Source organism: Salmo trutta, chromosome 14, assembly GCF_901001165.1.
Source record: "Salmo trutta chromosome 14, fSalTru1.1, whole genome shotgun sequence".
NCBI lineage: Eukaryota > Metazoa > Chordata > Actinopteri > Salmoniformes > Salmonidae > Salmo > Salmo trutta.
The window spans coordinates 75268160-75280188 of record NC_042970.1 but is presented as its reverse complement, the minus strand read 5'-3'; the positions used below and the strand labels follow the sequence as shown (position 1 = coordinate 75280188).

Genomic DNA, 12029 nt, shown 5'->3' with positions numbered 1-12029 from the left:
AGGAGGGAGAAAGAGGAAGATAAGGGCGAGAGAGAGAGAATGAGGAGGGAGAGAGAATGAGGAGGGAGAGAGAGAATGAGGAGGCGGAGAGAGAATGAGGAGGGAGAGAGAGGAAGATGAGGGCAAGAGAGTAAGAAAGGGGAGGGAGGGAGGGAGGGAGGGAGAATGAGGAGGGAGAGAGAGAGAATGAGGAGGGAGAGAGAGAGAATGAGGAGGGAGAAAGAGGAAGACGAAGGCGAGAGAGAAATAAAATACATAGTCACTTCTCACCTACATTATGCAGACATAGACCACTACTCTGTGTTCAATCACACACACGCAAGAAGACACAAACACACACACGACCAGAATGTGAATTCGAACTGACGCTACTGATAAACCTCAAGAGCCTACAGCAAAATAGTCCATTGATTCAACACGCTGACACTCAGGAACAGTACAGCTCTGTTGTGGTTTATACAGAGAGATCTGTATTTAACAAATACCAACGCTATCTCTAGCTCTGCTGTTATCTCTATCAGAGAGGTTCTGCCTGGGATACATTTCCCTCGGTGGAGCTCTCCATTACAGATATCTATGCTACTATATTCAGAGGTTATATAAGCACAATGGATTTACAGTGTAGGGCCTCTATGGTATAACTGTGGTTGATCACGTGAGGCTTTTGTAAAGGATTTTATCATCAGATCAGCTACACATATCAGTCACACTCATGGATGGCAAAGTTTGTGTGTGTGTGTGTGTGTGTGTGTGTGTTAGCGTGTCTGTCTATTGACAGAGAGTATCATAGTAAAGGTTGTTCACACACTGATAGTGACTGCAGAATGTTTAGGCGTACCTAAAAGAACAGCTCCTGGTCACAGCTTCTCAGATAAATTCCTCCGATATTGAACAACATTCCAACCCATGTTATTCTGGATCAACACACACGCGCACACACACACACACACACACACACACACAGCATTCATAACTACATATCTAGCATTAACATCAACATCTCAGGCCAAATCCATGTTCTATTTGTGACTGTCATCATGTCTCTCATCAAAACATAACAGCCCTGCAGTCTGAACAGTTAGGGTCAAGCCTTGGTCAGGCAGTCGAAAAGCCAGAAAGTCATTCAAGTCATTCATCATCAGTCTGTTCAGTATTTCTGCAGCTGATTGGCTCTCAACAGACTGCAGTGTGCTAGCTGTGCTTGTCTTGGCTGTACAAAGTGTCTGTGCTCAGCCTCAGAGGAATGTCTCATTTTAACTGGACAGCATTGCTATTGAAGACCAGAGACTTAGTCCAACAAACTATTTTTCTTTGTCCCCCATCTCAACTTTGCCTTACCTTTGTCTTTCTTTGTCTCTCCCTCTTTTGCTCTCTCTCTCTCTACCTCTACCTTTCCCTCTCTATTCTCTCTCTCTCATTCTCTCTATGAAAGGGCATCAAGTGCAAACACACACACTTTCATTACTTCCCTCTCCTCTCCCGCCGGTGTATAAAATGCTGTCGCTGCTTAACTTTTGATCCGTTCTCCTTCACTTTGAAGTGGCTACAGCTCTCATCTGTTAGCAACATGGCCAAGTTCAAAAATACCACAGGCTCAGGGAGCCACTGTAGTGTGAGAGGAGAGGAGTATGTGAACAGGGAAGTTAACAGGGGCAATCTGGGATTGGTACTTCCATTTTTTCACTTTTAAATGAAAAGGTTGAATGGTGACCGCTTTGTTGTTGTTTGAATCCCAGATTGCCCCTTTAAGTATCCTGAAACAACCTTCAATACTTTATTATTATTTTTTTTACTTCTTGTTGAGACAACGGTCTCACACAAGTCCGTTAACGTTCAAATCAAATCAAATGATATTAGTCACATGCGCCGAATACAACTGTCACGCCCTGACCATTGAGAGCCCTCGGGGTTCTCTATGGTGTTTTAGGTCAGGGCGTGACTAGAGGGTGTTCTAGTCTTTTATTTCTATGTTGGTGTGAGTATGGTTCCCAATTGGAGGCAGCTGATGATCGTTGCCTCTAATTGGGGATCATACTTAGTGTGGTCCTTTTCCAACCTGCGTTGTGGGATATTGTTTGTGTTTTGTTTCGTGCTATGTGCGCTACGAACGGCACATTAGTTTATTTATTTGTTCGAAGTTTCACTGAAATAAATCATGTGGAACTCTACTCACGCTGCACCTTGGTCTGCTCATTATAACGATCGTGACAGAATATCCCACCACTACAGGACCAAGCAGAGTGCTCTGGAGGAAAATGAGAGCTGGAGCATAGGACAGCGACGATGCCGGGGTCCGCGGCCACAGAAACCCCAATCATTTTTTTGGGGGGGGGCACAAGGGGCAGTCGGCTGAGCCGAGGAGAGAGCCAGAGACTGTCTGGGAGTCGATGGAGCTGTTGGAGGAGGGAGATCGGAGAGAGATGTTGGTTAGGTGTATTCTGCACCACACTCGCACTGAAGAGCCCGGCTCCACGCACCAGGCCTCCGGTGCGCCTCCCCAGCCCGGTATGTCCTGTGCCGGTTCCTCGCACTCGCCCTGAAGAGCGTGTCATCAGTCTGGTGAAACCTGTGCCGGCTCCACGCACCAGGCCTCCAGTGCGCCTTCCCAGCACGGTACGTCCTGTGCTGGCTCCCCGCACTAGTTCACCAGTGCGTGTGTACAGTCCGGAGTCTCCAGCGACGGTCTACAGCCTGGAACCTCCAGCAACGGTTTACAGTCCAGAGCCTCCAGTGACGGTCCACGGCCCGGAGCTTCCAGTGACGGTCCACGGCCCGGAGCTTCCAGTGACGGTCCAAGGCCCGGAGCTTCCTGCGCCGGTGCCATGGCCGGAGCCTTCTACTGCGCCGATGCCCAATCCAGGCATGGTGTCCAGTCCCGCTCCATGGCAGGAGCTTTCCTCTGCGCCGATGCCCAATCCAGGCATGGTGTCCAGTCCCGCTCCATGGCAGGAGCTTTCCTCTGCGCCGATGCCCAATCCAGGCACGGCGTCCAGTCCCGCTCCACGGCCGGAGCCTTCCACTGCGCCGGTGTCCAGTCCAAGCACGGCCTCCAGTCCTGCTCCATGGCCGGAGCCTTCCTCTGCACCAGTGCCCAGTCCGGGCACGGCGTTCAGCCCGGCTTCATAGCCCAGCTTCAACGCCCTCGAGGTTCTCTATGGTGTTTTAGGTCAGGGCGTGACTAGGGGGTGTTCTAGTCTTTAATTTCTATGTTGGTGTGAGTATGGTTCCCAGTTGGAGGCAGCTGATGATTGTTGCCTCTAATTGGGGATCATACTTAGTGTGGTCCTTTTCCAACCTGCGTTGTGGGATATTGTTTGTGTTTTGTTTAGTGCTATGTGCGCTACGAACGGCACGTTTGTTTATTTATTTGTTGTTCGAAGTTTCACTGAAATAAATAATGTGGAACTCTACTCACGCTGCGCCTTGGACCGATTAGTTATATAACGAACGTGACAACAACAGGTGTAGACCTTACAGTGAAATGCTTACTTACGAGCCCCTAACCAAAAATACAGTTTCAAAAAAATATGGATAAGAATAAGAGATAAAAGTAACAAGTAATTAAAGAGCAGCAGTAAAATAACAATGGCGAGACTATATACAGGGGGGTACCGATACAGAGTCAATGTGCAGAGGAACCGGTTAGTTGAGGTAATATGTACATGTAGCTAGAGTTAAAGTAAATATGGATAGATGATAACAGAGAGTAGCAGCAGTGTAAAGAGGGGGTAAAGAAGGGAGAAGAACTTGACTCATTTACGTGAGTAAACAAACAAACAAATTAGACTGATTGAAATGGCAAATGTTCCAAGTTGTATGGTGATCATACAGGTATGACTGGTATGGTGTCTACTATACCTGAAGGAACAAATTATAACTGAAGTACACACACACACACACACACACACACACACACACACACACACACACACACCCCTCGACCCTAGTCCTTCTTCCCTGCCAGTTTCCTGCCTGCCAAAACTCCTACACCCCAATCCTGCCCCTCCGCCCAACACACACACGCTCCTGGACCCTGCTCCTTCCACCTCGTCAGTTCCCTGTCCTGACCTGTGTTCTGACTGGCCCCTCCAGCTGCACCCCCCTCTGACTTCTGACCCCCTAATCCGCCTGCCACCCGTAGGGGGGAGCAGGAGTGGACAGAGGTATGAGAGGTTTGGAGAGGGGGGAAGCAGACCGGAGTACAGGAACAAGCACCTAACAGCTCTTCATTTATAGTAGAAAGGAGGGGTAACTGAATGTGCCTGCCTATTCAATGGAAGTCTGACAGCTGGACATCGTTATAGAAAGTAACAGAACATTTAATTGCAAAGCACGTGTGCATGTTCACGTGTGTGTTTTTGCGCATGTGTGTCCTTGTGTGTGTGTGTGTGTGTGTAGTGGTGTGTGTGCGCGTGTCATGCCTCTAGCTGTGTGTGGGTGTGTCCAGTCTTGATGTCCACTTGCAATAACATCCCAACGGTCTATTTTCCTGCTGTTTGTCTAAACACGGGGCTGTATGAAGCTCTGCGTCTCAGAGCAGGCTGTTGCCAAGGGAAACACAGAACGCACTTACCACGAAAGTCACACATACATACAGTGGGGAGAACAAGTATTTGATACACTGCCGATTTTGCAGATTTTCTTACTTACAAAGCATGTAGAGGTCTGTAATTGTTATCATAGGTACACTTCAACTGTAAGAGACGGAATCTAAAACAAAAATCCAAAAATCACATTGTATGATTTTTAAGTAATTAATTAGCATTTTATTGCATGACATAAGTATTTGATACATCAGAAAAGCAGAACTTAATATTTGGTACAGAAACCTTTGTTTGCAATTACAGAGATCATACGTTTCCTGTAGTTCTTGACCAGGTCTGCACACACTGCAGCAGGGATTTTGGCCCACTCCTCCATACAGACCTTCTCCAGATCCTTCAGGTTTCGGGGCTGTCGCTGGGCAATACGGACTTTCAGCTCCCTCCAAAGATTTTCTATTGGGTTCAGGTCTGGAGACTGGCTAGGCCACTCCAGGACCTTAAGATGCTTCTTACAGAGCCACTCCTTAGTTGCCCTGGCTGTGTGTTTCGGGTCGTTGTCATGCTGGAAGACCCAGCCACAACCCATCTTCAATGCTCTTACTGAGGGAAGGAGGTTGTTGGCCAAGATCCCGCGATACATGGCCCCATCCATTCTCCCCTCAATACGGTGCAGTCGTCCTGTCCCCTTTGCAGAAAAGCATCCCCAAAGAATGATGTTTCCACCTCCATGCTTCACGGTTGGGATGGTATTCTTGGGGTTGTACTCATCCTTCTTCTTCCTCCAAACACGGCGAGTGGAGTTTAGACCAAAAAGCTCTATTTTTGTCTCATCAGACCACATGACCTTCTCCCATTCCTCCTCTGGATCATCCAGATGGTCATTGGCAAACTTCAGACGGGCCTGGACATGCGCTGGCTTGAGCAGGGGGACCTTGCGTGCGTTGCAGGATTTTAATCCATGATGGCGTAGTGTGTTACTAATGGTTTTCTTTGAGACTGTGGTCCCAGCTCTCTTCAGGTCATTGACCAGGTCCTGCCGTGTAGTTCTGGGCTGATCCCTCACCTTCCTCATGATCATTGATGCCCCACGAGGTGAGATCTTGCATGGAGCCCCAGACCGAGGGTGATTGACCGTCATCTTGAACTTCTTCCATTTTCTAATAATTGCGCCAACAGCTGTTGCCTTCTCACCAAGCTGCTTGCCTATTGTCCTGTAGCCCATCCCAGCCTTGTGCAGGTCTACAATTTTATCCCTGATGTCCTTACACAGCTCTCTGGTCTTGGCCATTGTGGAGAGGTTGGAGTCTGTTTGATTGAGTGAGTGGACAGGTGTCTTTTATACAGGTAAAGTGTTGAAACAGGTGCAGTTCATACAGGTAATGAGTGGAGAACAGGAGGGCTTCTTAAAGAAAAACTAACAGGTCTGTGAGAGCCGGAATTCTTACTGGTTGGTAGGTGATCAAATACTTATGTTATGCAATAAAATGCAAATTAATTACTTAGAAATCATACAATGTGATTTTCTGGATTTTTGTTTTAGATTCCGTCTCTTACAGTTGAAGTGTACCTATGATAACAATTACAGACCTCTACATGCTTTGTAAGTAGGAAAATCTGCAAAATCAGCAGTGTATCAAATACTTGTTCTCCCCACTGTACCTCAACACACTCTGTCATAACTGACACAAATATGCACACTGATCCATCAACTTCCCAGTAAACGAAGGAGTGGATCTACCTTCTGTTTCCCAAGCGGCCTCTCTCATCACCTGTTGTGGCTGTAGTTGTGGAGCTGATCTGAGCTAGAGAGACAAGGCCTTTGAAGTGCTCTAAGAAGACCCTGTAGCCTCAGGCTACTGTCTGTCTGAGTGTGTATACAGGGGACGTGTGTGTGTGTGTGTGTGTGTGTGTGTGTGTGTGTGTGTGTGTGTGTGTGTGTGTAGGATTGAGGGGCTATTGTATGGGATGAAAAGGCATGTGTGTGCACAACCCAGACTGCGCCCTTGGGGAGAGGGGAGAGGGGATTAGGGCTGGCTAGGGGTGGGGGTCAAAACTGAGAGAGGGGTGGAGGGAGTCAAAATAACTCTTAGCCTCAGGTATAAGACTAGTCTGTAGACTGATCGGGTATCTGAATATGCAAATGTCTCTCCCTCCCTCTCTACCTCAAGTGACGAACGCTAAAGGTTCCTCTCTGAGTAGTATACTGAGGAATGTAATGAGGAGGCTATATGTGTCATGCTCAATACCTTCCCACTAGACCACTGGATTTACCTAACACGCTCCGAGGATGAGGGGGGAGGGTTTTACGGAGGTGCACCACAGGGGAGCAAAGGGAGCGACCCGTAAACCTCTCCCTAGGGGGTCTGGGTTCTGAGAATCATAGGTTCCCCTCCGATGAACATGTCAAGTCGTGCCGTGTTAGACTAACGGAAAAATTCATAGGGTGTCAGAAAAGCTGTCACATTAAGATAATTCATTGTGGAAAGGTAAATACACTATTAAAGAGCAGTGGAACGTGTAGACTATAGGCTAAATTCCACAGGTCAAAGAAAAGGTCAATTCCAACCACCTCGCAGTCCAACCAAGGAGCATCAAATCAAGAACAAACTGTCTACAAAACACATTCAGACACTCATTGAGGACAATGGACATATTCAATATAATAATGTTACTTCCTGTTTGGCTCTTTTGGGCATTGAAGGCAAACAATAGACATACGATGCAAGTCATCTATTACTGTATTAAAACCTGTGTCTTTCTCAGCATCAGGATGATTTATGTTGGGTTCGGGGAGACACTCGCTGTTTTATCACACATGGTGACAACTTCCCTAAACGCTCTAAACGCTCCCACATGAACCAGAGGCCCCATCCCTCTGTCTGTGTCTGCACAGCTGCAGGACAGGAGACTGGACTGAGAACTTGAGAAAGATCTGAGAGGTAGGGAGAGAGAGCGAGGGAGAGAACAGTGTGGCAGCGAGAGAAAGATCTGAGAGCGAGCTCAGATAGAGGGAGAAAGAAAAGAAAGACAGGGAGAGCAAGATCGGGGAAACGGAAAGAAAGAGACCAAAGGAGAGACAGAGAGAGAAAGACCAGAGCTCATGGAGGTTTTAATTCCTTAATGGTCCCTAACAAGGGGAACCCAGAGTAAAAGCTGACCTGGAGGACCGAGAAGGAGCACCACCAAAGCACCACAGGGCACAGTTAAGCCTGGCTAAGAGGAGAGGATTTATACTACTGCTGCTGTTGTTGATAACACTATAACCAGGAACAACCACTTCTCATTCTCTAATAGCTGCTTCGCCCTCTTTAGACTAACACACACCAAACAAAATCCTCTTCACCTTGTACCTCTTAGCTTCCATCATGGGGTTATTAACTCAATCAGGGGTCCCCCTATTTAGTTGTCATGGTGGCATGACCCGAACACTTATTAGCTAACCCCTGGGATTAGTCCAAGACCAAAGTGTGTGGAGGGGTGGGGGGGGGTAAGTAGGGGGGGGATCTCACAATGTGTGTGTGTGTGTGTGCGCATCTTTGACGTTCTTTAATTAAATTGCTGAGACACCAAGTCAGGAATGTTTGCTTTCTCTCTCGCTCTCTCTGCTGATCTCGTTCTCCTCCCTCGTTCACTCTGTCCCTCCATCTCGGTCTTTACTTTTCACATCCCTTCATAGACTTCAGTTTGTTTAGGTGCCCTTCCTGGCTGCCTCGCTGACTTGTATTTATCTAGCATGCTTTATAACATCTCTTCATACAAAGTCATTGACATAGAGGCCACTGAATAACATTAGGTATACTTGAGTAGTCAAGGTGATTGTTGCTCAAAATCACAAATGTGCTATTCTAACAACTACAGCAATAATAGCATTTTTTGAATTTGGATTTGATTAAGTTGTTATTTCCATGCCATTACTATTCTATTGTATCCAAAGACAAGTCAACATAATCCAATCAGGTTAAAGTTTAAATAAACAAAGAGATGACAACCCTGGTCGATTAGTGAGATAACACGCTCTAATTAAATTACCTTTAAAACAAACAAACACAAACGGGAAAAACCAACATCAACAACCGATAACACACCACCCTGACCTGCCTGCTGTGCTCATAACTTTCAACCCACTGGGCACAGACGGCAGTTCAACGTCCAGTTTTGATTTGGTTGAGTTTTACATTTGGTTGAATTGTCAACTATCGTGAATTCAACGTGAAATCAACGATTGATGATTTTTTAAATAATTATTATGGATGGAAACAACGTTGATTCAAGCAGTTTTTGAAAGTTGGAACAGTATCTCTGTTCTGCATGACTCAGATATTTTAATCTAGAATGGTGAGCTAGGCACCACACCGTAAAGATATTTTGACACCCAAATATAACCGACCATATCACATCTTGACAAAGATCTGCTTTCAAAGGTTTCTGTGGATGCGGTTTGGCTTGACAGATGGATAAGGTAGTCGAAGTGAGATAGTTCTATTCTGTGTTCGGGGAGAAATGTTCGGCCATATAAACCTTGGTTATAGGCTAGTCAGTGCACATTGCTCGTGGTGAAATCGATAAGCACGGATAATGGGATAGACATATATGACATATAGTATCCTAAATCATGTGCGTTAAGAGGAAAAACACGGAAATGTTTGAATATAAAATGTGATCACAAAACTATTCTCGTTTCTAATAAAGGCACGCAGTGACAGGCATTCAGCTCACAGACAGTAACCCAGAGAAATCCCTCATATAACTCCCCCAAGCCATATCTCGCCTGAACAGTAAACACCGTCCGAGCTGCACTTTGGAGCACACAGAACAACCTGCAGCATGACTGCGCGTCTCCAAACTGTCACAGACTAGGCTACTGGCTACTAGCCTACTTGTTTCCATCAAAAAGTCGCACCAGAAGTAGAAGAAAGTTGTTCGTGAGACACCTACCTGGCAAAATGAACTAAAGTCCCGAAATGTGATCAAAACAGTGCTATTTCTTATCCACTTTATCGACGTGTCTATGAGGCTCAAATCCCTTTAATACAGTTGTATTGTCCACAAACTTCAGAAAGGTAGCCTATTGAAATCCCTGTGCAGAACTTTTCTCTCTGTGTGTCAAAGTTGCGGTCCAGAAGTCTCCGAGATATGCGCCCTATGTCAAGCGCGTCCCGAGTTTTAACAATTGGAGGACGAGAGGCTCTAGAATTTACACCAAAAAAAGTTGGAAGTGGGAGGTGCGTTCTGGTATGAGCGCGAACTGCAGTCGGCGCGTCCATGTTCCAGAATCTGGAGCGCAGAGATGGTAACTATAGCCTACACCTGTAAAAATATGAAGTGGCCAAACCATATATGTAACAACATAGTGAAAAGGCTATGCGTCCGACAACATTACGTTACTTTTTTATTGATTCTCGATTAAGGACATATTATTGAACATAACAAGAATAAGTAGATCTTTCAAATACTCCACTGAAGCTAAATCAGATTATTGCATAGAACAAAACACTCATACAATGTTGTTTGCCTATTTGAAGTCAAATGTACAATATAAAATATGCATAAATTCTGCACAAGTTCAGTGGGTGTTAATGACCACGTTTTCCTAATCATTTTCACAGACTAGGTCACTGAGGCTCGTCACTTCACGCATAACACATGTGCTTAGCTTCCATTGTAGTCTCCTAGCTGGTATATCTATATACGTGGTCTTCGGAAGCTGTCAATGAGCTGTCGGCTGAGGCACTAAATTAAACTGAGGTGGCGTGGTGGTGTATGGTCGTGCACAAACAGAGGGAAAGGAGCAAGAGAGAGAGAGTGGAGAGGGGGGAGAGAGAGGGTGTATGTGTGTGTGTGTGTGCGCAGTGGCGTGAATTCATGAGAGAAAATCGACAGTACACCGTGGCTAACTATTTGACCATGGTTATTGATCAAAACCTTAGAAAAACCTTGACAAAGTCAGGGGCGAAAATCTGATATCAACTTTGGAGGGGACAATTACATGAAATTTTCTCAAGAGCAATTCCTGAGGGGGACACCAAAAGTAGTGCTGTAACACATAGCCTACATTGTAATATGGTAAATGTATATTGAGGAACCAAAGAAATAAGGTGTTTGCCGTACTCCTAACTACCGGTACCCAAAACTACACAACTACTCACAACAGCAATACCATTGCCTTTAACAAATCTTAGTTCAGTCACCAGTTTAAGTTGAGAGTGGGGGTATCCATGGCATTTTCCAATTATGTTCCTATTTTACAAGTCAAAAAAATTGAGAACCTTTCATAATGTTGCCAAACAAGACTCAACAAACTTACCTGAGACTCCAGACTGCCAGTCTGTCCCTGCATATCTGTCCCCAACTCTGCTGTCTGTGTGCCATCTGTTGCCTGCTCTGCCTAATGACATCATTGTGAAACATTTCCATTAGAATTTCATTTCTTTCTTATGAACATTTTATCAACTAGTCTTTGAGATATTAGGCTACTAGGGTTCTTACTTTGCGTTTTGGTGTACTGAAAAATACTCTGATGTCCGTCTTTTATTTTTCTGCCATTTTTCTACCTGGCTGGCTGGCTACGCACACACACAGTGTGTAGGTTATTTACAGTAGGAGATGGGCTTCTATCATCTTATCTTTTATCATTCTATTTGGGCTTTGATCTAAAAGGTAGCTAGCAAATGTGAAACGGATTAAAATGACAAGAGTTGACAGCTGTATGAGTTCACCATTTACACAACATATGCTGCAACCTTTTGTAATTTTAATAGTTTGTTTCATATTGGCTGGCTTCCAACAATAGCTGAATTTGCAAAGCAAGCGAGCACCAATTCCGTTTCAGTGGTGTATGCTATAATCTTTGCTACCCGGGTTAAATAAAATAAATAAAAGTTCCCTTGCGACAATTTAGCTTTTGCAACGAGACCATTAAATATATTTAAGACAATGGTAGAAGAGAGTGTAGTTCTGTTCAGTTTGGACTTCAGTTTAACCTTATCACAGGGACTTTGAAGCACTAACTTACATCATCTGCATGCTGATCTCGGAATAAATTGACGATAGCAAAAATTCCATCTTTGACGAGGCCACATAAATGGAATAGGTACTAGCTAGCTTATTAGTTAATATTTGCGCGCTAGCTCTGCATATTCAGCTAGTGTGTGTGCGCAATTGACTGGATTAACCTCACGTCAGTTACGTTCATTGAGTGCCTTTCAGACAGTAGACACGACCCCTCTGTTACCTTGCCAGTGGATCAAACCATTGTGAGGAAAAGGGTGGGGGGGGGGTCGCAATCTTTTGAAACTTAAAAACGCGCTATTAAGTGTCTATAATCAGCACAATTGCTTTCATTGCGTATTATTAATATTATTTAAATTACATAGTTATGTTTCAGTGATATATTGGGGGGACAAATCATATTTTTCACAGGATGGGGGGGGTCGTGTCCCCCCCGTCCCCCCCGGGATTTCCGCCCCTGGACAAAGTACAGGCTCA

General features: G+C 45.3%; 1 protein-coding gene across 3 annotated transcripts in view; it reads right to left on the bottom strand.

The window, feature by feature from the left end:
- LOC115147406 (vasorin) overlaps nucleotides 1-9817 on the bottom strand; it is a 32510-nt gene extending 22693 nt beyond the window's left edge. The window contains exon 1 of one of the 3 annotated variants that reach the window (XM_029689646.1): nucleotides 9480-9817. The gene's annotated coding sequence lies outside the window, so the exon portion shown is untranslated. The remainder of the gene's footprint in view (nucleotides 1-9479) is intronic. The other 2 variants (XM_029689648.1, XM_029689647.1) reach the window with 2 other exon arrangements.
- Nucleotides 9818-12029: the final 2212 nt, after the last annotated feature.